Source organism: Nannospalax galili, unplaced genomic scaffold, assembly GCF_000622305.1.
Source record: "Nannospalax galili isolate Female #2095 unplaced genomic scaffold, S.galili_v1.0 scaffold20, whole genome shotgun sequence".
NCBI classification, from domain to species: Eukaryota; Metazoa; Chordata; class Mammalia; order Rodentia; family Spalacidae; genus Nannospalax; species Nannospalax galili.
The window spans coordinates 1,668,742-1,691,069 of NW_008346414.1; positions in this window are offsets into that span (position 1 = coordinate 1,668,742).

Consider the following 22,328-nt stretch of genomic DNA (forward strand, 5'->3'; position numbering starts at 1 on the left):
GCTAACATACAGTATACAAGGCTCTCCATGCCAAGAATTGTGGACTTGGAGGAATAGTCATCAGGCTGAGTAAGTCTTGTCTAGACACATCCTTTATACCATCACCTCAAGTACACCACAAATCACAAATGAGATAAAGTCCATCTTTCCTCAGACCTGCCTCACCCTCTCATCTCAGTTTACAACAATGGTATCACCATTTTCTTTACTACTAGATTAATTCTTTTGGGATCTTTTTTGAGACAGATCTCCCTGTAGCCCTAGCTTGCCTGGAGCTGGTCCTGTAGACCAGGCTAGCCTCGATCTCACAGCGCTCCCTCTGCATCTGCCTCCGCTCCTCCTGTGCTGGGATGAAAGGCGTTTGCCACCATGCCAGGATAGATTCATATTTTTTAAACTAGGACACTTAAAAATTCATTTCCAATTTTCATATCCCAACCCTGTCCAAATGCAATACACTCACACATATATGCACACACATACACTAAGTCTTCAAATAATTAGTCACTGGTTTGTGTGAAGCTGCCCATGGGAACATTTTTCACTTAGTCTCACTTCAACCTCTACCAAATTAACCTATGCTTTTCATTTTGTACCAAATTCATTACAACAGCCCAGTTTCGGCTTTTGGTGTCTATTTGTTTTAACTTTCATTGGTCAGGGTAAGCTAAATGCTGCAGTAATCACAACTTCTCAGTGACCTCACACAGCAGATGTTTATTTCTTATCTAGAAGCTGAGGGTTAGTGAGGCAGCTCTGATCCATGTGGTCATTCGGTGTTCCAGGCTCTTTGCAAGTTGTAACCCCACCATCCCACAGGGGTGTGAAGTTCTCTATCTGGTTTGATTCTCCCAGGTTGTTCCTGCAGGTAATGTGCACAAGCATGACAACCATTTTTCCCACTAGCATTTAATTGGTCAGCACTCGGTCACATGGCCTCACCTTGCTGTTAGAAACACTGGGAAATGTAGTCTTCTATACCCAGAAGAAAACTAACCTGGCTTAATGGATATGAAGTCTCTGTCACATATTTTCTGTGCACTCAGATTGAATTAATCTTTCCAGAACGTCATTTAATGATATTTTAAACACATGTCCATTCTTTTCATAAATTCTCGATTACCAATTATCTAAATAATTAAAAACTCAAATTGTTAGTTTTTCTCTTTTTTTGTTTTGTTGGGTTTTTTTTTTTTTTTTTTTTTTTTTTTTTGGTCCCTGTAACCCCAGCTGACCTGGAACTTCCTATGTGAACCAGCGTGGTCTTGAATTCACAGAGCTCTGCCTGCCCCTGCCTCTGGGTGCTGAAAAAACTCAAACTTTATTGCAATAAAAAATTTAAATTACCCTAATCAGTTCTTCCTACCACACCTCCCTCCTATCCTCACCGGTTACTGTAGAGCCTCCATGGCCCGCACTGCCCCGCATGTCCATTCAGTTCCTCCTTCTCTAGCTCACAAGTGCCTACCCTTACCACCCAGTCCACAATGACCCCCACCCATTCCTTGAACTCAATAATAAACAGTAATCATGAAGAGAGTGCTGACAACATCTCAGACACTGTGTTTCTAATGTGAATGCCAATCATTATCCTCCTGTAATCTCATTTAATCTTTGTGGCAGAATACTTACCCTGCTCTTCTTTTTAAAGAGAAGGAAATGGAGACTCAGAGGTAGAGCAACTTATGAGCCTCACAAACAACTGGCAGGCGGTGAAATGCCCCAGTCTCTATCTCACACACACCCAGATGGTTCCTTAGGCACATGGCCTCAGGGTCTTTTCCTGAACTCCACTTATTGACAGATCATACATGTTCTGAAAAGAATAGGGAAATCTAATAAAAAATGGGACTCTCACAAAAAGGTCCTATTATGTTCTAGCTGTGTGAATTATGCCTTCCCTCTGGCTGAGCCTCAGCTGAGGTGGTGGGCAGGGTGGGCCAGCTCCCAAATTTTGTATGGCTTTCCAAACAGCAGGTCCATGCAGGGATCCTGGCAGTCACGATGGAGTCTTTTCTTGCTAGATTGTTTGGGCAGCAGGAACCTGGCAGGCCAAGCCCCTGGGGATGCAGCAATGGATTGGAAGGTCAGAGAAAGAGGAGCTGTATGCTGTTGAAAGGAATATTCACGGTCAGATTGGGCTAGTGCTGACTGTGGGAATGTGTGCCCAGCCTGGCACCATAAAAGAAGAGGCAGAAGCTGGCTTTTCTGGGCATACCAGCTCAGGTCCTATGTGAAAAAAAAAAAAAAAAACATTCCCATGCCAACAACCCATCCATCCTTGTACATGGGAACCAGTACACTTGAGCAAGCTATCCACCTCCTTGTGTGTCAGGTTGTGCTAATTACTTCATGAGGTTGTTAGGAGGATTGTGGGAGTTCATACATGTAAGGTGCTTAGAGCTAAAGCTATGGTTGCTTTATGTGCTGCAAAATGGTGAGATTTCATGCCCATTTGGCCATTTGCTTAATTTAGGCTTTGTCATCAAGGATCAGCGAACCAGAAAACTGGGTTACCTTTTTTTGCTACAAAACCTCATTTCCCTTGGAAAGCAGACACTTCCTTCTGCCTTCCTGTAAGCCAGAGAGTAAGGCCCTCACTGTGGGGTGGCGAGGAGGTTCTAAAGCATATACCTGCCATTGCACTTGAAAGCCAACCAATGATTCAGAAATAGTCCACAACCTTTTGGATGAGAGTCCTATTTGGAAAGGACCATATCTCCACTCCACCCTAGCTCCAGCTCAGCCCAAGGGCACTGTATCTTCCAAATGCATCACAACACCCAGTCACATCCTTAGAGAATAATAAATTCTGTAATTCTTCCATGAGTTACACAGCAGAAATTATGGGAACTCTGTCCATTGTGCTTCCCAGTTACCTACAAAGTCCAAAAGAGAAATCAGTTGGGTTCTCCAAGTCCTTGCCTCAGTACACAGAGAAAGATGTTTGGAAACAGAAAGCACATCTCAGACCTCGCAGTCTCCCCCGCTGGCTGACAGAAGTAGCAAACCTGGTTCTGCTGCCCACTGACCAACTGTCTCCACAGCTCTGAGCCCACAGAAGGAATTCTCTGTGCCAGTGCCTCTGCCCTATGCACAGAGAAAAGCTGTTGCTCCTTGGCTACACTCAAGAGGTCCAGGTGACAGAGGGAGAGATGGGAAGGAAGAAGATTTTATGCTTTCATACACAATGCACAATGTTGCTCCTGCTGGTGTCAGTATTCGGGCTTCTTTGCAGCAAGGAATGGGTGGCAAGTGGGAACAGTTGAGGAGTTTAGGCACTGAGGAGTTGCTGAGCTCTCTCTGTGTGTGTGTGTGTGTGTGTGTGTGTGTGCGTGTGTGTGTTTATGAGTTGGATGAAATACCCAATGTAGCAACCAACTCACATCGAGTCCTCTGGACTGGTCATTTAACATTCCTGGACCCGTTAACACGATTAACTGTTGGCAAGTGTTGAAATCACTGCTGTTTAACTCTGGGAGAAGGTAAGGTTATTCTTGTTTCCAAGAATACACTTCCTTTGGATTTGTATAAATGATCCCTTCTTTTCCAACTGTCTTGAGAACACAGCCAAGCACCATGCATTCTACTAATGGGAAGCCGAGATTTTTATGCCAAATAAACCAAGAACCAGAAGCCAGATTGTACTTGTCACTTAGCTGAGGAGCTGAGCTTTGTTAGAGATCCTTGTGTGTTTGTCTTTCTCAAAATTAAAATATAGCCTGTGACCAGCTTTTCCTCTAGTTATTAAGCCACAGCCATCATCTGTGTAAGCCTTGAGCATCACAACCTAAAGATGCTGAAAACCAAATCAAGAGACTCAACAGTCTTCCCCATCCACATCTATTCCAAAGTCACAACCAATAGGCAACTTGATTTGCCTTAACTCTAACATTAAGAAATTCTGGTCCCAGTGTCATGATCCATTTCTGAGAGGACAAAGGGAAAGTATTTGGGTGGTCTAGCTGGTGAGTGATCTGAACCTCTAGTCTGATCCTGCCTTTATGATGGTGATTCTTCCTATTCCTTACAGAACTGCTGCCTGGGATATTAGTCTGACTTTGTACATGCCATCTTTCCTAAAGAGTCATTTATTATGATTCACAATGTGAATAAAGTTGGGACTGTCCACTGTACTCTGATTGGCTATAGCTTTCATGAAAAACACTTGCCTCTTATTACACCCCAAATGGGACTTTCCATCATTACCACCAAGGACCCTCCTAAAAGAGAACAGCTGGTTTTCCGCTCTATACTCAGTTTTTATAGGCTGCCAGGAAGCAGAGGCTCTGAACTATGTCTGTCCTAGGGCAGCATTAAAAATAGTGTGTATGGAGGTTGGAGAGATGGCTCAGTGTCTAAAAGCACTGGCTTCTCTTACAGAGGATCTGGATTTGGTTCCCAGCACCCATACGGCAACCAACAACTATCTGTAACTCCAGTTCAAGGGGATCAGATGCCTTCTTCTGACCTCTGCAGGCATTGCAGAACATGGGTGCACTTACATGTATGCAGGCAATACACTCATGCACACAAAGTAAAATAAAAATAATAAATAAAATATTTTTTAAAGAAACAGTGGGTCTCAAGGACCATTCTGTGTGCTTTGAATGAAGGGTGGAGCTCTTGCTGGGAGTCAACTGATGACTGAGGAGGAGCTGGCACCCTCCCTCAATGATGTTCTCAAAACACCCGACAGGCTGAGATAAATCAGTATGTGTCCTTCCTCCCTTTCCATCATTCCCGCAGAAAGCAGAGTGCTCTCATGCCATCGAGAACACCGGCCGAAGAAAAAGGTGAAGGGAGACGCATATGTCTTGGGCACACACACTGATTCTTCAGTGTAAATCTAAGGAATCAAGAATGGGGCCAGGAGGGGAGAAGCACTTTGTGAAAGAAAATGTTACCTGCAAGATGAGATTTTTTAAAATGATACTATACCTCAAAAAGACCCACAAACTCCAATCCAATCATCTATGCCCCTCACAGGCAGATATCCCAGAAGACATCACATGTGTCTATATGAAATTGAGAACTTCCACAGTTGTTGTATGTACCTGAGTGCAAAGACCCTGACACCAGTGGCATTCCTAGTCACAGAATGAGGAAGCCCATGAGCTAACCAAAGAGGTCGTTTGTCAAAGAGCAAAGACAGGCACAAAGGTCACAGTGACATGCAGCAGGAGCTTCGTCAGGCTTGATTTTAAGCCAGGAATCCTGTGTCTGCCCCTTATTCTGCCACTCTATCTAAATCTGAGAAGTTGCTGCCTGCCCCTGGTCCTCCATACTGCTCTGCCCAATGATGGGCAGAAACTCTCCTCCTCCCCAAACTCCTTTCTGAGAGGTGTTCATGAGGCCATTCTTCAGACAGCCCTGTGAAGTTGCTGGTGTTCTGAAATGGAGATGATCCTCCTGTGTCACAACATGGTGTTCTCTGTTCATAATTCCTTTCAAGCTAAAGGACAGGCCACATGCCATGTATAGTCACAAACACCCCAGAGAAAAGCACCTGTCCAGGACATTGCCAATCACTGACTCTCCATCTATGTGGAGAATATTTGTCTTTGAGTTCCAATCCAGTATCTATGTGTGTGAAAGGGACAGATTACAGAGGAACGGAAAAAAGCCATCCAAGATAAAGTAACTAAAAGCCAGAAGGAAAGAACTTGAGAACACACCTAGATCACTCCTTGAGAGGCCACCACTGCTCCCAGCCTGAGAAGTGTTTGGAACCTGGACACAAAACGCCAGTTCTGAGTCTTTCGCTAAATGTTTTCAGGAGTGTATTTCATGTTGGGGTTTCTTTGAGATACTCAGTCTTCCATAAGACTGTGTTAGCCTTGCCCAATGATGTCATCTCACTTGGTATCATTCCATTTGGACCCTCTTCCCTCTCTCCAAAGCTCTCCGTGGAATGGCTAGTGGAAGAGGTGTCAGAACAGGTCTATGAAGCTGGCTCACAGCCTGCTGATGACCTCCACATCACACTCCTAGCATGTGTCCTTAATTTGCTGCCCTCAGGACCCCACCACATTCTAAAGAATGTTTCTGTACAATAGAGATTCAAGTCAGTCTAGAGACTCGGGCCCCTGTGCTAGACAGCTTTAGTGTCAACTTGACATACCTGGGTAGAGGGAGCCTCAATTGAGGAATTTCCTTCATTGAATTGGCCTGTGGCCATGTCTGTGGGTCATCTTCTTGATTACCAAGTGATGTGGGAGGGTCCAGCCCATGGTGGTGGTGCCACCTCTGGGCAGGTGGGCCTGTATTGCATAACAAAATAGGCTGAGCAGGGGCCAAGGGATCAAGCCAGTAAGCAGCATTCCTCCATGGCCTGTGCTCCAGCACCTGCCTCCAGGCTCCTGCCCTGAGTTCCTCTCGTGGGCTCCCTGATGAACTGTGACCTGGGAGATGTAAGACAAATAAACCCTTTCCTCCCCATGTTGGTATTGGTCAGAGTGTTTTGTCACAGCAATGGAGAAACAAACTAATACAGGCCTCAAAACGAAACTCTTAGCTCTTCTAGAGAATGATCCCTCTCAGTGTGGGAAAGGTCAAAAGGAAGTTGTAGGGTCTTTTGAAAGAGAAGTGATATGATAGGTAGTGTTTGCTATACGGCTTCTCTGCCCAAAGTGCAAGAAAGTGCCCTAGCAGACAGATCAGTCCCACATGCAGACAAAGAGGAGGAGCTCCTCAGGCTTGCCCTAGGACCTAAGGCATGATGAAGAGAGGCCTAGGGGACCCCCCCAGGCCTCAGTTAGTAGCTTATGTTTTAACAGAAACACGCAAAGCCAGATGATGTGTTGATCACTTTCTGAGACTGGTCTGACTGGAGGCTTGCAAGAGCCTAGTTCTATACTTCCCCAGGAAGCACGGTTCAGTGTCCACTGACTTGGTATTCCTGGTGACTCTATGTGATGTGAGGGTTACCTGTGAGGAAACTCCATTGCTTGTGATGCTGATGATGGAAGTAGGGAGCAGCATATGGATCTTCTTGTCTGAGTAGGGGAAAAGCAAAAGAACAGAAAATAGAGAAGTAGATTGGGGTCCTGCCCGTGGAGGACTGAGACTCCAGCAGAAAACAGAATTAAACAAGGTCAGCTCATTCAGGAAGGTCTCTAACCCTGCGTGAGGAAGGCAACAGTTTCTCCCCTAACCAGGCACAGGTTACTGCTAGTAAGCACCGTGCCGTGATCACTAATTAATAAGCACATTGGAAACCCAGGCAGACAGACCTACAGTTAAGGGGCCGCAGAGACCCGGAGTGGGGGTCTCCAGGGGCCGCCTCTTTGCAGTCCAGTTTATGACTCCTCGGGGAAGGTTAAGCTACAGCCTTGTTATTTTCCTTCTGGGACTAAAAAGAGAACTGTAGTTTCCTGCCCTATTAAGCCAGTGCCTTTCATGATCATTAAAATACCTTTAAATACTTCATCTCTCCCCCTTAAAGTTTTCCAGGCATAAGGGAAGCTCTCCTTCCACATAACCTTGCTCCAAAATAACAAACGCATGATGCCATTTGAATTTGGCTTCTCTCTTCTTCCCTTTTGGAGGTTCAGAAATAGCTACTTACAAACACATGAAGGCATTTGCCTCAGTGGTAAATATGTCTTACGCGTCGATTTCAGCGGGCTATCTCTGCAGACGTGCACATGTGTGCTCATTTCCTGCCCTCCAAAATTATTTTTTTTTTGGTTGTGGACATATGGTGAGCAATAGTTGGAATAGTTATTCAGGGTGCAGACTCTCCTCTGAGATCTGTGGGACAAATCCTGCTCCTTCTGTCACATTAGAATCACCAAGAACGTATCGAGCGGACTGCAACGGGCAAGGGATTTTAATGGTGTGCATGCCTAGTGCCATATTCATAATAAAATCATTACAGTCCTCTGTGGCATGCTAATGGTCAAACAGATAATAACTAATGAAGCAGCTCACGGTTTTTAAGCGCTTAACTACAATCCAGGTATTGTTCTACATAACTTGAAGGTATTAGGTAATTTAATTCTTATAACAACCCTTGGAAGTAATAATAATTATTATCATTATTTTATAGATAATGAAACTGTGTAGGAAAGAGGTTTTTCTAGATAGGTAAATTGTATAATTTTAAAACACAAAGGCTGAATAGGATTGTGATTTTGATGATTTATTGGCACACTAATTTGACTATGAATGTCATTCTCTGCTTTCTCTCCTTCTGTTTCCTGGGATCACTACCTTTCCTCCTGAGGCGAAGCTCTTGGTGATCCTGGGACTCCACATTTGTACCACAGGGTAGAAGCTGAAGGTTCTGTGCTCTGTCTTTCCACCTTCCCTGGAAGCCTAAAGTCACCGAAGAGGTTATGCTAAGCAGGGGCACAGGGAGGCACTGTATTAGCTCTAAAATTGAAACAAAGAGGAGACCAGTAGACCAAGGGCAGGTAGAGATCCATGCCACCCTCCTTGGAAGCACAAGCCCCCAGAGGGGACTGGTGGCATCCTTCCTGACATTTCCCCAGGAAGACTTGACCTTGGGCAATGAGGCCTTTAGCCTAGTCAAGATCTGACATACTTGCCAAAACCTGAGCGTGGCAGTCACCACCATCTGGAAGGAGGACTTGGGTTTGAAGGAACCCCTGAAATCCAGAGAGAACTTAGCTCTATTGCCAGTCACACAGGCTTACATACTAACTTCTAGGAAAGAGGCTAGACCTAATGTTCAATGAGATTGACTCTACCATCTGCCTGAGAGACAAGAATGTGGTAGAGGCAGACAATCTGATCTGAAGAAAACTAGGGCTGGGCTTGATAGGAGATACCTTTAATCTCAGCACAGGAAGACAGAGGCAGGCAGATCTCTATGAAATGAAGGCTTAGCCTGGTCTACCTAGAGACTTTCAGGACAGTTGGGGCCACAGGGAGACCCTTTCTGAAAAAAAAAAAAAAAAAAAAAGGAAAAGGAAATTAAGGAGCCAGCGAGGTGGCTAAATAGGTGAAGGTGCTTGCCTTAAAAGCAGCTTGACTTTGATCACCAGAACCCACATATAAGGAGAGAACCTATTCCACAAAGCAGTTCTCTGACCTCTGCACACATGCCATCATGCATACATGGATGCATACAATAATAATAAATAAAATAAAACATATTTTTATTAAAGGGAAAGAAAATTACACCATGATCAATTGATGCAGGCCTGCACTTGTGGTGAGAATCTTCTGCATATTATAAAACCTTCAGAGTTCACAGGGAGCAGAGACTTGCACACCTAAAGAATCAAAGATAGAGAAGCAGAAAAGGAAAGAGGGTGTATGGACTGATGCCAGAGCACAGTTCACCTTGTGAAGAGAGCATCCAAGGTCTGAGCAGCATCCAAAAGCAGCCCTGGCTGGGATGTGTCAGACCTTGGGAGAGCTCCAGGCACAGCCAGCTTTGAATCCTGGACAACAGGGTATAGAGCCCCCGCACCTTAAGGCCTACTTTGCAAGCCAGCACTCTATAGCAGCTTGCTGGCCAATCACTTGCGCCAAGAACACTAGACCATTTGTCTCACTTCTAAGCAACTGCATGCCTCCCTGCCTTGTGCTCAGTCCACGTTGTTCCCTTCCAAGCAGAACCCCTAATTGCTGTACCTATTCCACTCCCCCAGGAAAATTCTTACTGCCATTCAACTCTTAGTTTAATCAGTACCTCTTAGGCAAAACTTTCTATATGCCTATGGGGTCCCAGCACTCCTCCAACCATGCTCTATTGGACAGATGGTAGCTTGGTGGTTTCAGGCTGTCCTCTTCTTCCAGGAGCTTCTGACCATTAGTTCTTTCATGGTGTTTGGACCTGATGCTTTGTGAAACTATTGACAAATACAGGGTAAAAGCTGCAAAGCTGGGGTAGGCATGAGGTAGACCTGCACGTATGAAGGGCTTCAGCCTGCTTTATGAACATCTGGTGTCCCTGCCACTGCCTAGTGTGTCCACAGTACACTAGCCCCAGTATCATGCTCACTCCTGCTGAACAAGGCTGGAGGGGCTGTGGAAAGGCTTTTCTAACCACACATTCAGTGTCTCTAGACAAAGACATACTGGAGACACAGCCAGAGCAATGAGATTGGAGGGCGGAGAGTGAGCTTTGATGTAGAAGGCAGAAAACAGACAGCCAGCTGGGCGGGTCATGGCTTGCAGACTGGGGGTCACCATGGGTGACTACCTGGGAGCCTTGGAATGAATATCTAGGGTGGGACCAGAGCTCAGACTTCTGGGGCAGAGAAGGCAAGATGGTCTGGAAAGACGGGAGGAAAGAAACAAAACATGACTCTGAATCCACTCTTCCTAAGAAAGCCTGTGACCTGGGCATTTAGAAGAACCTGTGACTGTTTTGAAATAAACACCTAAATGTGGAAAATCTCTCCCCAAGGCAAAGGATTTGAGAAGCATGGCCGGGATAATGCAAGGAGAACAACACTTTGGGATAAATGGCAGCAAGAACCTGGCCCTTCTTTCTGCAGCACGGTGAGGAGCCTATGGTCACAACCACACGGTAAGTATGGTTTGGGAGAGTTGGTTAGGCTTTCACTTTGACTTAGCCTACCAAGTCATTCAGTGACTTTGGGCAGGACCCTCTCCCTCCCTGCCCCTCTGTTTCCTTATTTCGAAAATGAGTGTAAAATTAGTGTATTGCTGTGGCCCTTTATCTGTATCTGACATAACAATTTTCTATGGTTTTTCCTTCCTCTTTGGCCCAGCATCTAGATGGAGAGGAAAGACACATGCATGCAATCCAGAGGTATTTGGAGGAAATGGTGTCAGCCAAGCATTTATCACGAAAATCTGAATATCAAACATAAAGCCCCCAGGCCAAGGGGAGCTAGGGAGATTTCAGGGCACATTAACCACTGTCGTCGTAGTAAATAATTATGCACGTTGACTTTGAGTCTGTTTCAATAGTCACATTTCAGTGTAATTCCTGCCCTGTTCCAGGACGGAGGGGCACGGTGTGAGTGCTAACAAGTCTTCCTGGAGTCTCAATGTAGACTGGCTGGCATTTCAAAAATGTAGCCTTTTGTTTCTTGAAAAACTGCTTAAAAGCATTCAATTCCTCATCTCTGATCCCTCTCTGCAAAAGAAAACAATAAATATGATTTGAAGCCATTGTGCTAAATATCAGGATGCACACACAGAGGCTGTACGATCCTGAGCACAGGAAAATCCCATCTGCTGATGCTAGTGACTTACAATGGGCAGGAAGAGAGTGTGAACACTTTCAGGTCACTCCAAAGGGAGAGCTCAGTGGTCAGTCACTCTAAACACAGCAGAAAGGACAGCACACACAGTGCAGGGTCACTCGAATGAAAAAACAGTAAGCTGCTCTGGGACGACTCCACCGAGGCAAGTGTGTTTCCTCCAGAAACCATTCATCTAAATGGTTACCATGACCGAGGCAAGTGTGTTTCCTCCAGAAACCATTCATCTAAATGGTTACCATGACCGAGGCAAGTGTGTTTCCTCCAGAAACCATTCATCTAAATGGTTACCATGTAGGCCTGACTGATCTGAATTCCCACTGTCATTTGTTCAAAACCTTAATTAACGTCTCAACCATAAATGCAACAAGAGACAGCAGGGCCATTTCCTAATGGAGGCAAAGTAGGAAATCTCAGAGAATTTAACAATGGGTTAACTGGCACCAAGATGAAGAGTGAGCAGGTAGGGCTGTGTACACCTGAAGGATTATTTCTGTTATCACCCAAACGTAACCTGACTGAATTAGAAACTATCCAGGTAAACCATCAATATTGCTGCTCAACTACATCCTAACAGGCATAAAGTTAGTAATACAATTTGAGGAGCCTAGGATTTAGACACACAACACAAGGCCTGTCACTCATACTGGGCCTCCTAGCAGAGCATCTTGGAGTCAGCTGGGAGGGAGTGATGAACACAGACCCTCGGCCTGGATTTCTCTGCAATATCTGCAGATGTCTCAACCCTGCTCTTCATTTAGACACCTGGGGGAATCTGGAGGCAGCTGGTGTGACAGTGCTGGACAGGACTGGCCTTTGCAAGAACATGGTCATCTACTCTAGGCCATGATAAGCAAAGGGCAATCTTCTGGGAGGCCAAGCCTCTGACCCTAGACACACTACAAACTCCAATGTACCTGTCAGCTTTCTTATCTCTAAAAGAGGATGAGAAATAGAACCTCTGTCGTATGGATCTGGTGAAAATTGAACACGCCCTGTGATGTCCATAGCAGTGCTCCATGAGTACCAGCTGACGTGCCTAAAGTCTCCTGGCCCCTGGAAGGTGAAAGGTAAGGAGAAAGGTAGGTTTCACCCTGTTTAAAGTAGGACAGGATTCGAATCAGCCAAAAATGGGATCTGGAGGAAAATAAACTGGAAAACAATGTGTCAGAGCTAGAAGTATGGAATGGAAACAATGAAATATTCAGTCTGACTACAAAGAAGGATTGGAGAACCCACGAGGAAAAACGCTGGAAAAGTAAGTAAAAGAGCTGATGACAGGCAAAAGCATGACTCTGAGGAAGGGAGGTTGGGAGCTGGACCATACGAGACCAACACTGGCACCTTTTATACTAAACAGTCAGCGACAGGAGGAACACAGGTCACTCACATGCTGTGCATTTTGAATTGGGCGGAGCCTTGTGACATCTCTCATCTTACATTATCTTTGACCTAGAAGAGCAGTGCTTCATTTGGTTTAAGATGCAACAAACCCCTTTTCGACACTGGTCAGGAGTTATGGGAGATGGGGAAGAACCCTGTGTACCCACCTACCTTCCAGAGCTTTCCAGACGACAGAGAAGCTTACAGCAAAGGACCTCAGGATCAATGCCACAAAGTGGCAAGGGAACAAATGGTCTCTGTGCTTCTCCGTGTACCAGGAAATTGTCACCACTGCATCATAGGCAGCTTTGCCCAGTAGGTCCACTTTCCAGAAGAACCTACAATTTTCTGCTGAAGCACACCGCGCAAAACCTTCACGCCCTTTGCCTGAGAGTCCTCCCTGGGCTTTAAATGTTAGTTTTGCATAAATTGGAATAAAAACCAAATTCAAAACAAAACCCTACATTCCTTCTGACAGTGTGAAAGGACAGTTTAGGAAAAGGCAAGAGGGAAGCAATTTATTAAAGAAAAAAAAAAATGCTAACATGGTATCCCAGAATGGCAACCGCGTGCACTCAATGTGTGAGGGCCTCGCTTGGGCCCATTTCTGTAACGATTCAAAACTGCTGCTTTCTCTTTCCCAGGCATATGTTTAAAACGCCCTGCAAATGATTTCATGTTGGATCGGGCTTCATTACTCACAGTTCATATTTGGTCTAAATTACAGTAAATGTTATTTCAAGGTTTACAAGTTAATTATTATAGTATAGTATTTACTCCATTATATAGTAATTACTGCAGTATCTAACGCCTAAAGGGTTTTCCCCATATATGAAGGACGGAGAATATTTTAGTGTTTTCAAGCAGAACAGGGCTTACTAGGGTGTGTGTATGTGAGTGGGATGGGGGTGGGATGATGGTACCCAGAGACTGGAATGCAAGTACCCTGTTCAATAGGATGTAGGGACACGGGGACCACTGCTCAGTCGGTCTGTATTAACCCTTTTGCAAAGGGCTAAGAGCACTGGGCCAAGTCAAGTGGCTATGCAAGATGCCCTCCCACTCCATCTTGCATGGACAGATGCAGAGAGCCAGCTGCTCAGAGATCTCCTTTGCATTGGCTTCTCACCTCCATTTCTCTTATTGTAGGAGTTTAAATGATCTCCTTCCAGAGAGCCTCCCCCAACGCCCCACCCTGCTGCCTGCCTCATAAGGGTCAGCTAGGAGACACCAGATAGCCCCCAGCTCTGGGTCACATTTACACCTCCGTGCTCCATTCCAGCTCCATTCTTTGTTCTGCCTGCCAACCCCAAAATGGATTCCATAAGCATTCTGGTCTCCACATGTTGGTTCAAATGGCAACCTGCAAGCCTGGGAACTCTAGGGCGTGGCAGACAGCTGCACCAAATGACACACATCTGGGCCTCCCTAGCTGGTCAATGTGAAGGCTCAACTTGCGATTCCTGTTCTCTCTTGAAGCCTGGTCACCCTCGCCTTGACAAGCTCTGGAGATTGGAAACCAAGACTTGCAATTGCAGAAGCTTCCCTGTCCTCTGAATCCAGCTCCTCTTCAGGAAGACAGAGAAGGGTGGACTATCAGTCAGTGTGCACAGAGTGAACACCTCCCGTGTGCCTGAGGGATGATGGGAAGAAGAAAGCAGCTTCCCAGCAGCACTTTGCTCTTTCCTCCCACAAAGGAACCGCAGGTCTTCTCCACGTTGAGGAAAAGATGGCATGCTTTTTCCTAAGGTACTCTCCATGCGTTTTCCTTCTGGCAAGTGGGAGCAGGAACTTAGGGCTGAGGTTGAAGTAAGGAAGTTCTGGAGCAGGTGTCTGGAGTTCACTCCAGCCCTCGAAGAGCCCCTCCCTGGTACTGGAGCAGGAAACCCGCCCTCTGCAGGCTGGCTTCACATGAGCCCTTGTATTGTTTGATCTGATCACTAACTGGCTGGCCAGAGAACACCTCACCTCTGGCCCACTCTGTTCCAGAAGCTGCCTCTTCCTCGCTCAGGGCTGCTTCCCCTCTCCCTCTGTCCTTCTAGTTCAACCATCTTCTCTAAAGCTAAGACTGACCCCATATAACTGGCCTGCTTGACTCTGTCAATGGTTTTCTGTTACACACCACAAATCCCATGTCTAAGACTCCCCAGCTTGTAAGGCGGGCTGAACGCAGAGCCGGAACACCGCCATCCTGCCAGGCAGCTGTGACGCGGAAAACAGGCATCAGGCACACTTCCGTCCTTTCTCTCCTCCCACCTCCCTCTTCCTCTGTCTCTGCAAACAAGCCCTTGTTTAATGAACACATATTTAATGTGAGAAGAGAATAAAGCACATCAGCTCCATGATTGCTTCATACACACTCTTTTTCACTACCTGTCACATCTTTACAATGCAGTCAAAGCATTCTCAGCAGCAGAGATTATTTCAAAAGAAAAAAAAAAAAGGAACAAGCTTGGGCAGAATAGATGGTTATCAGAGAGAACACACCATCATGGTCCCCACCAGCCCTAGAGATGTGGAACTCCAGCTGAGGCCTCTGACGAGGTGAGGTAGCTTCATTTTATTCTTGCAAGTGCACCCCCTCTAATGCCCCCCATCTTTCCTCAAAACATGCTTACACACACACACACACACACACACACACACACACACACACAAACACACATCAATCTGGACCAGAGAGTCAGATCTAGAACTTTAGGATCAAGCTGTGCCCGTCTGCCAGGATTTGGAGAAGTCGAAGAGGTGAGATAAGAATGATAGACCGGCGAAGCCTGGCCTCCTGAGGCCTCCTCTCCTTCCGTATGTCTGATACTCCCCAACAGAGGCTGCAAGTCCCCTTCTCCTTATCCCGCCTTCTCTGTGTGTGACTGGCCTAGCAAGCTGTAGAAGATGTTTACCTGAGACTTTATTCTACAGAGTTTTCACACTAAAGTGTTGCCTGTAAATAAATGTACACTGTTCTAAAGCACTCACTGACCTATCAATTAACTGAGTTTTTTCTCTTTATCTCACATTCTTTTGCTCTGTAAAACAAATAAGTATTTCTACTGTTGATTGTAACTGTCTGCATGATGACTGTGGTGGCAGTCAAATCACTGGTTATCCCTAAAGAAAGCAGAGTGTCTTTCTTCCCATATGCCTATCTGGCTGTTTTGATCAGCTATGGGCCCAGCTGATTCTAGCTCTCAATCACCTTGAACAGCCCTGACCTTAAACAAGGGGAAGAAATCAGGTGTGAATCCTAGCCTCTGCATTCCATGCCATGTGACCTTGGACATGTTGCTTGATGTCTCTGGGATTCAAGCCACAGGAATAGTGATTAACTAGTGTTCTTAACTCATCCTTTACAGAGCTGGCAGAAGATAGAGTATGGAATGTGCTTTCTCCAGTATTTGGATAGAGCTCGTGTGCCATGAAGTCAGATCATAGAACCATATGGTCGTTCCATTGTCCAAGGCTTGCTATTTGAATGCCCCTTTGTTTAGTAGCTAGAGGGTGAGCTAAAAGAAAAAATAATTTTTTTTTGAGACAGGGTCTCACTTTGTTGCCCAAGCTTACAACTGACTCTATAACCCAGGTTAGCCTCAAATTCATGCACTCTTCCTGCCTCACCCTCTCAAGTACTAGGATTATAGACATACATCCCCACACCTCCCACACTCCGAAATGATTTTTGTCCTATCATTGGAGTTAAACACAGTCACACAAAATGAGCATTTGAGTATGTTTTCCTCATACCCCACCAACTAAATCCATGAGGTTTCCACACATTTTGCTAGATTTAATAGGGCTAAGAAGAAGGGTTTCCTCCAGCCACTATGCTGAGGGGATAAGCTCCATTAGTGACGTGCTAAAGTACGTGGTCTTAGGCACACTTCCTCCTGACACAACCCCTTGCCCTGTGTTCCACGAGTATTTCTGAGAGGCTCCAAATCTCTCTGAAACCACACCAGCTCCCTAGCTGACAGGAAGGCTGACCCAGGGCCACCAGCACACATTGAACTAGGCTTTTATTTTTTTGTTCATAAATTGTTGGCAATTTAAGTAAGAAAATGGCAAATAAAGTTAATACCTGTGGTAAGCTTATTTTTTTAAATTAGTAATCCTATAGAACATAAGAAAGGAAACAGAAGAGAGTGTCACAAGTCATTCTTTGCTTCTGGTTCAACTTCTTTTGTTTAAATGCAGGGACAGAATGGAACAATTTTCTGTCTTGTGGATGCTAAATTTTTTCTTTGCCCATATTATCCCCAAGTCCTTACATCCATTAGCCTAATTAATATTAAGAACATCTGCATATGCAAACAAGACACTTCTTCACCATATATTTCACTTTATAAGACAGGTTGAAGGGTAGTTGGGTGAGTCAATCAAATGTCATAAATTGGCTATGCATAAGACCTCATTAATATTAATTGGGGTGTGGGCATTGTGCAGTAGTCCATGCTGCCATTAGAGGTGGGCCCCTTGCTTTAACTGTCCCAGAGATTAGGAAAACCAAAGCTTCTGACATGATTTAAATATGTAATCCACCCCCCCCAAGTAGTCTACTAAGCAGCATCAGAAAGGTATTAAAAAAATACAGAGCAGACCTTTTCTAAGACAGATGGCACACAATGAGGTTAGAAAAAGTATCTTGAGATCCAACCTGCAAGAACAAAAAAAAATTGCTTGCATTGTTGTTTTCATTATCTTGCTTCTGTCATTTCATGAGCTTTGTATCTTGCAAGGAAAGAAAGAAGGGAGAAAAACTGTGAAATTAATCTTTTGTGCATGGCCTGATAAAGAAGAGACATGCTCAGACAAAAGATAGACTGAGAGAAGGTACCGTGATTGATGACTAAAGTAAAGGTGTCAGAAGAGTATTATGTAAATTACTGGAGGCACACACCATTTCAGAGAGAATGAGAGGGAGCGGAAGGGGGAGCGAGGGAGAGGGAGAAGGCAGAGAGGAGTGAGAAAAGGATTGCAGAGCCCATGTCACCAAAGAACTGGTCCCCAAACACCCATTTCTTGCCATCTTTCATCTCCTCCGACAAGCTCACCTCCCATTCTCCCTGGGCTGCACACGGTAACAAAGGGGGTGGGGGCGGGGAGAGCTGTCAACATTAGCATGATTCCAGCCACGGAAAGGTTTAGGGAAAGCGCGTGTGAAGTGAGAGCGGCGGGCGAGGAGGGAAGTTTCTGTTCAAGGAAAAAGCCGGCTGGCGCCTGCGTGTGTCTCTCTGTGGAGTGTGTCGCGGACGTGGGGACAAGCATCGGCTGTTCTCATTCTTCATACTACAAATTGGCTCCAAAAGTCCTTGTGTCCTTCCCCTCGATTCCTGGGTGCAACTGAGCATCTGTATTGGGTGGGCATATGAAGGGACCGACCACTAAACAAACAAAGATCCGTGGAAAGTGATGCCCAGGGCCAGAGGCCAGCAAAACCCTCGCCAAGCCCCCGCCCCTACTTTTGGCTGCATTTTTCCTTCTTAACACTGAAATGAAGTAAGTGTTGAAAACTGCCTCCATTTTCCTGACCGGAAGAGACGCGAAGTAACAGTGGGCTTAGATTCAATTATGGGAATAGGCTGTGCTGTGCTGACCTTCTTCGGCTGCGCTGCCCTCCAGCTGGGTGGGCAGACAGGATGTACTGATGGTGAGCAAATATTTCATGCCTAAAAGTCCAGAGTTGGCACCCGCACGTTTCTAAAAGAAAATAACCCCTTCTAAATCCTCAGAGGCCCTGGAGATGGTCAGGTTGATATTCAGAAAACTCACCAGAAGGTGCTTTTACAACTAGCCTCCACTGAAGGGTGCAAGCCCTGTCCATTTGTTAGGGCCTGTGAAAGACTAGTGCCAAAAGATGGAGGAGGCTGATGGGTCTCTGTGCCTGTCTTTCCTCTTCAGCCAAGTGGGAGAGGAAGGGAAGTACAAGCAATTCAAAACAGTTTGAAAAGCCCCCAAGCTATAAAGTTTGCAAGCAACCCTGAGCAACCCTTAAATTAAAAATTCAATGAATTAATTAATTTTAAAATTAATGGAAAAATAAATCTAAAATAAATTTATGTACGTGCAAGTCCTGATTTTCTGAGCTTGGTTACTTTAGAAAGTTTTGAAATAAATAATTAGGATGAAAGAGGGTCTAGGAATATGGAAGAAAATCGGACACATTAACAGCTAAAGAAGGGGTCCCGTAGGACACTTCCACCAGGGACAGTAAAGCCTGAAAATGTCATCCTTTCCCCTGGGACCCATTCCGGGGCTCCCTAATTTTATGACCCCTCGTTTCCTAGACATTTAGCCCATCACCCATTTCTTCTTTAGGTATTCCACAGTCAAAAATGATTGAGCCCTGCTATGTTCTGAGCACTGTGCTAGATGGTAGAGATAGACAGTGGAATAGGACATACTGTTCCTGGTAGACATACTGTCCCTGGTAGAGACAGTGTAGCGTTGAGGGTGATTAAACTTCCAGTGGCTGGCTGTACCTTATTCACCCAATGCTCACCTCCTCAGCCAGGACAAAGATTGTTCTGGGAGCAGTCCTCCTTCCTGGAGATGGAATAGGCCAAAGCCAGGCATGGCCAGAGATGCACCTGGCCACAAAGAGCCATCTAAGCATTTAAGAAGGAGACCATGGGGGAAAATGTTTCTGTCTTCTGTGGTTGGCTCTGTGGTTGGACACAGTCCTTATTTGGAATCCTGTGGTCATTGAATAAAACCTCATTCAAAGAAACTCAAAGAGAATTTTAAGGGCACTTAGAAGACCCCAGAGAGTGAAACATCTTTGAGATTCAAGAAATAATGGAACCAGGTGCTGGAGAGATGGCTCCCAAGTAAGAACATGGCCACTCTTGCAGCGAGGACCTGGGTTCGGTTCCCCGCACCCACATGGTTGATTACAATGGTCGTAACTCCAGCTCCAAGGGATCCAGTGCCCCCTTCTGGCCTCTGTGGACATTACATGACATAGGTGCACTGACATAACTCAAGAGAAACACTCATACACATAAAATAAAACTTTTTTTAAAAAAAAGAAAAACCAGAACTGTGTCCTAGAGAGATTTCCAACCCGAAAGCTTCACTGTCTCCTTACCGCTCTTTTCCTTTGATAACACACAAGATTTTGTGTTTCTTAATTTACACATGTTCCATCTCCAGTTGGCTCTGCAAACACATTTACTTTGCTGACTTTCCTCATCACCACAGTCTGGAAGACACCAGTGTTCCTAAACTTTGCATTACTGTAGCAAATGCCTGAAATAACCAGCTTAAGAGGAAAGGTTTGTTTTGGTTCACAGTTTCAGAGGTTCCTGTCTCTGGTTAATTGTCCCTGTTGCTTTGGGCTTAGGGAGGCAGCCAGTCATGGCAGAGAGTACGTGGAGGAATGAAATGGCTTACCTTGAGGCCCGGAATGAAGAAAGAAGGAAGTGAAGCCCATAATCAATGCCCTTTGAGAACATCCCTACTCCAACGTGACTTCAAACCTCCCTTGAAGGGCCTATGACCTATGATATCTCTATAGAGCCAGACATGTGGGTCACTAGAGGACATTCCAGGATCAAATTTAAGGAACATCAATGAAAATGCTCCTACCAGTCATAACAGCAAGGTCTTGACTAGGTTCCAGCTCTGTCCTATGCACACACAGCAGTAACTCACTTAACACAGCTTTCTTTCTTGTTTGATTTGGTTTGGTTTTGGTTTTGAGCCATGGCCTCACTATGTAGCCTTGGCTAGCCTGGAACTCATTATGTAAACTAGTCTAGCCTCAAACTCACAGAGATGGAATGGTAGAGCTGACATTTGAGTCCCAGAGACTACCCTGTCAACTGCTAAGTTAGACCTGGCTTCCTCCAGACCTGGGAAAGGAGAACCACTGTGCGCCACTTCTCAGTTTCAGAGTGACCATGTGAGCAGCTTGAGATGAGGGTACCATCCTTGGATCCAGTAGCCGTGGTAAAGAGACATGTCAGAAAGTTCATGATGGTGCAGAAGGTGTTCAGCATGGCCCTGATGTGGAGGAGCCTAACAGATTTGAATTGTTTGTGCAAGCACTTTGATTTAAACATAACTATCTTTCAGGACTCAATCTCAGTACTATAAAAAGAGGGTCTTAGGGTGGAAAGCGGGGTAAGCGTGACAGTAGAGACAACTCAGGGCTGGGCAATAACTGGCATATGCTCTTCATAGAAAAATCCCACTTCAGCCTTTTGCATGCCAACTCCAAAAGGCCTTCTGAACTTTGTGCTTCAGGACAACAAAGCGCAGTAAAAGCTGGCAATGAGTGGAGTACAGAGTAAAGGATCCAACAAGGCTCCTGAACGGATGATTCGCATTGTTGCTCAGCCTACACGCCCTTACACCGAAGCTCACGTGCCGCCACCCCACAGTTACATAGACCTGGAGTGCCCTGTCTTGGGTGAGGGTGGATGGATCAGTTCTAGTTTGGAAGGCAGGTTTTTTTATTCTAACCTTGACCTCACCTGACTGTGAGCATGGCCACTCCTCATTCACCAACAAGAAAAATCTTATCTTCCTCTCTGCTCCAAATAAGGATGTCTGTCTCCAAGATGATGCACCCCAGTCCAGGAGCCACTTCCATCAGTGGCCAATCGCTTTAAGCAAAGAGGCAGACACTCTAACCTTTCTTCCTTTTTCCTGACCAATGGATTCTTTGGAGGTTTAATAAATCAGTCAATGACCACGGGCATGGTGGAAATGGCTTTCTGTGGCAGCCATGGAAGGTAAGCAGAGGCAGACCTATCTTCTCATGAAGTTTTCAGATGTATTGGAAATGGCGAGAAGCCTCCTGGAAGCAGGCCACACCTGGAGGCCCCACCACAACCAGTGCCACCTGGTTTCCTCCAAAGCCTCTGCCCCAAGTCTTCCCAAGAAAGCTTTTTCTTCTCACGTATCTGACCTTATGATCCATCTGGCACCTGTTTTAAAACCAATTATTACGTATTGTCTTTTGAATTTCACCCCTGACACCACCCTGCCCTGACTTAATTCTATGTCTGGCTTTTATTCAAAACCTTCATTTCAGAAGGCATACTGGTTGAAAATGGCCTCCTTCTAGAAAGTCTGAAGTCAAACAGTCACTCTGATGATAGAAACCAGAGGACAGGCATCTGATACACCTGTTAAACAAAATGTGATTTGTTTCCTGTGGTGAAGATCAAAGGAAAATCAGGAACAAGGGTCTAAACAAAGAGAGAAACAGCTTCTAGGTCACGCCTTCTACGAGTCCCACTGACTCTTGCCCTTAGACTAGGCACCAATATTTCCAGCTGTCCATTAGACCTCTTTGTATCATTATCCTACCTTAACCCCTTCAGAACCTGCTTCTCCTTTTGGAGCCCTCTGAGTGTTCACTACCCGAAACCTGGTCATATCCTCATTCTTATTACTCAGCGAATCTACCCAAGGCTGTCTTTCCTAAGTGTCTCTCAAATCTAGTCTCATCTACTACAGTACCATCCCAGCTAGTCTAATTTGCAGCCCCCGCTTCTAGTTAGAGCTTCCGAGCTGCTTTCTTTCTCCAGTTCTCCCTGTGCCCCATTCACCTTACACAGTGTTCCAGATTATACCATTTTCAACTTTCCCAATTGGTCCCCAGAAGGTCAGGAGGAAATTCAGACTTTCTAGATAAATGTCCTAGCTACTCTGCACCCTACCTCTACAGTTCGGCCTCTTCCTTCTTCCCATCACCCCTTGTCACACAGCAGACTGCAGTGCCAA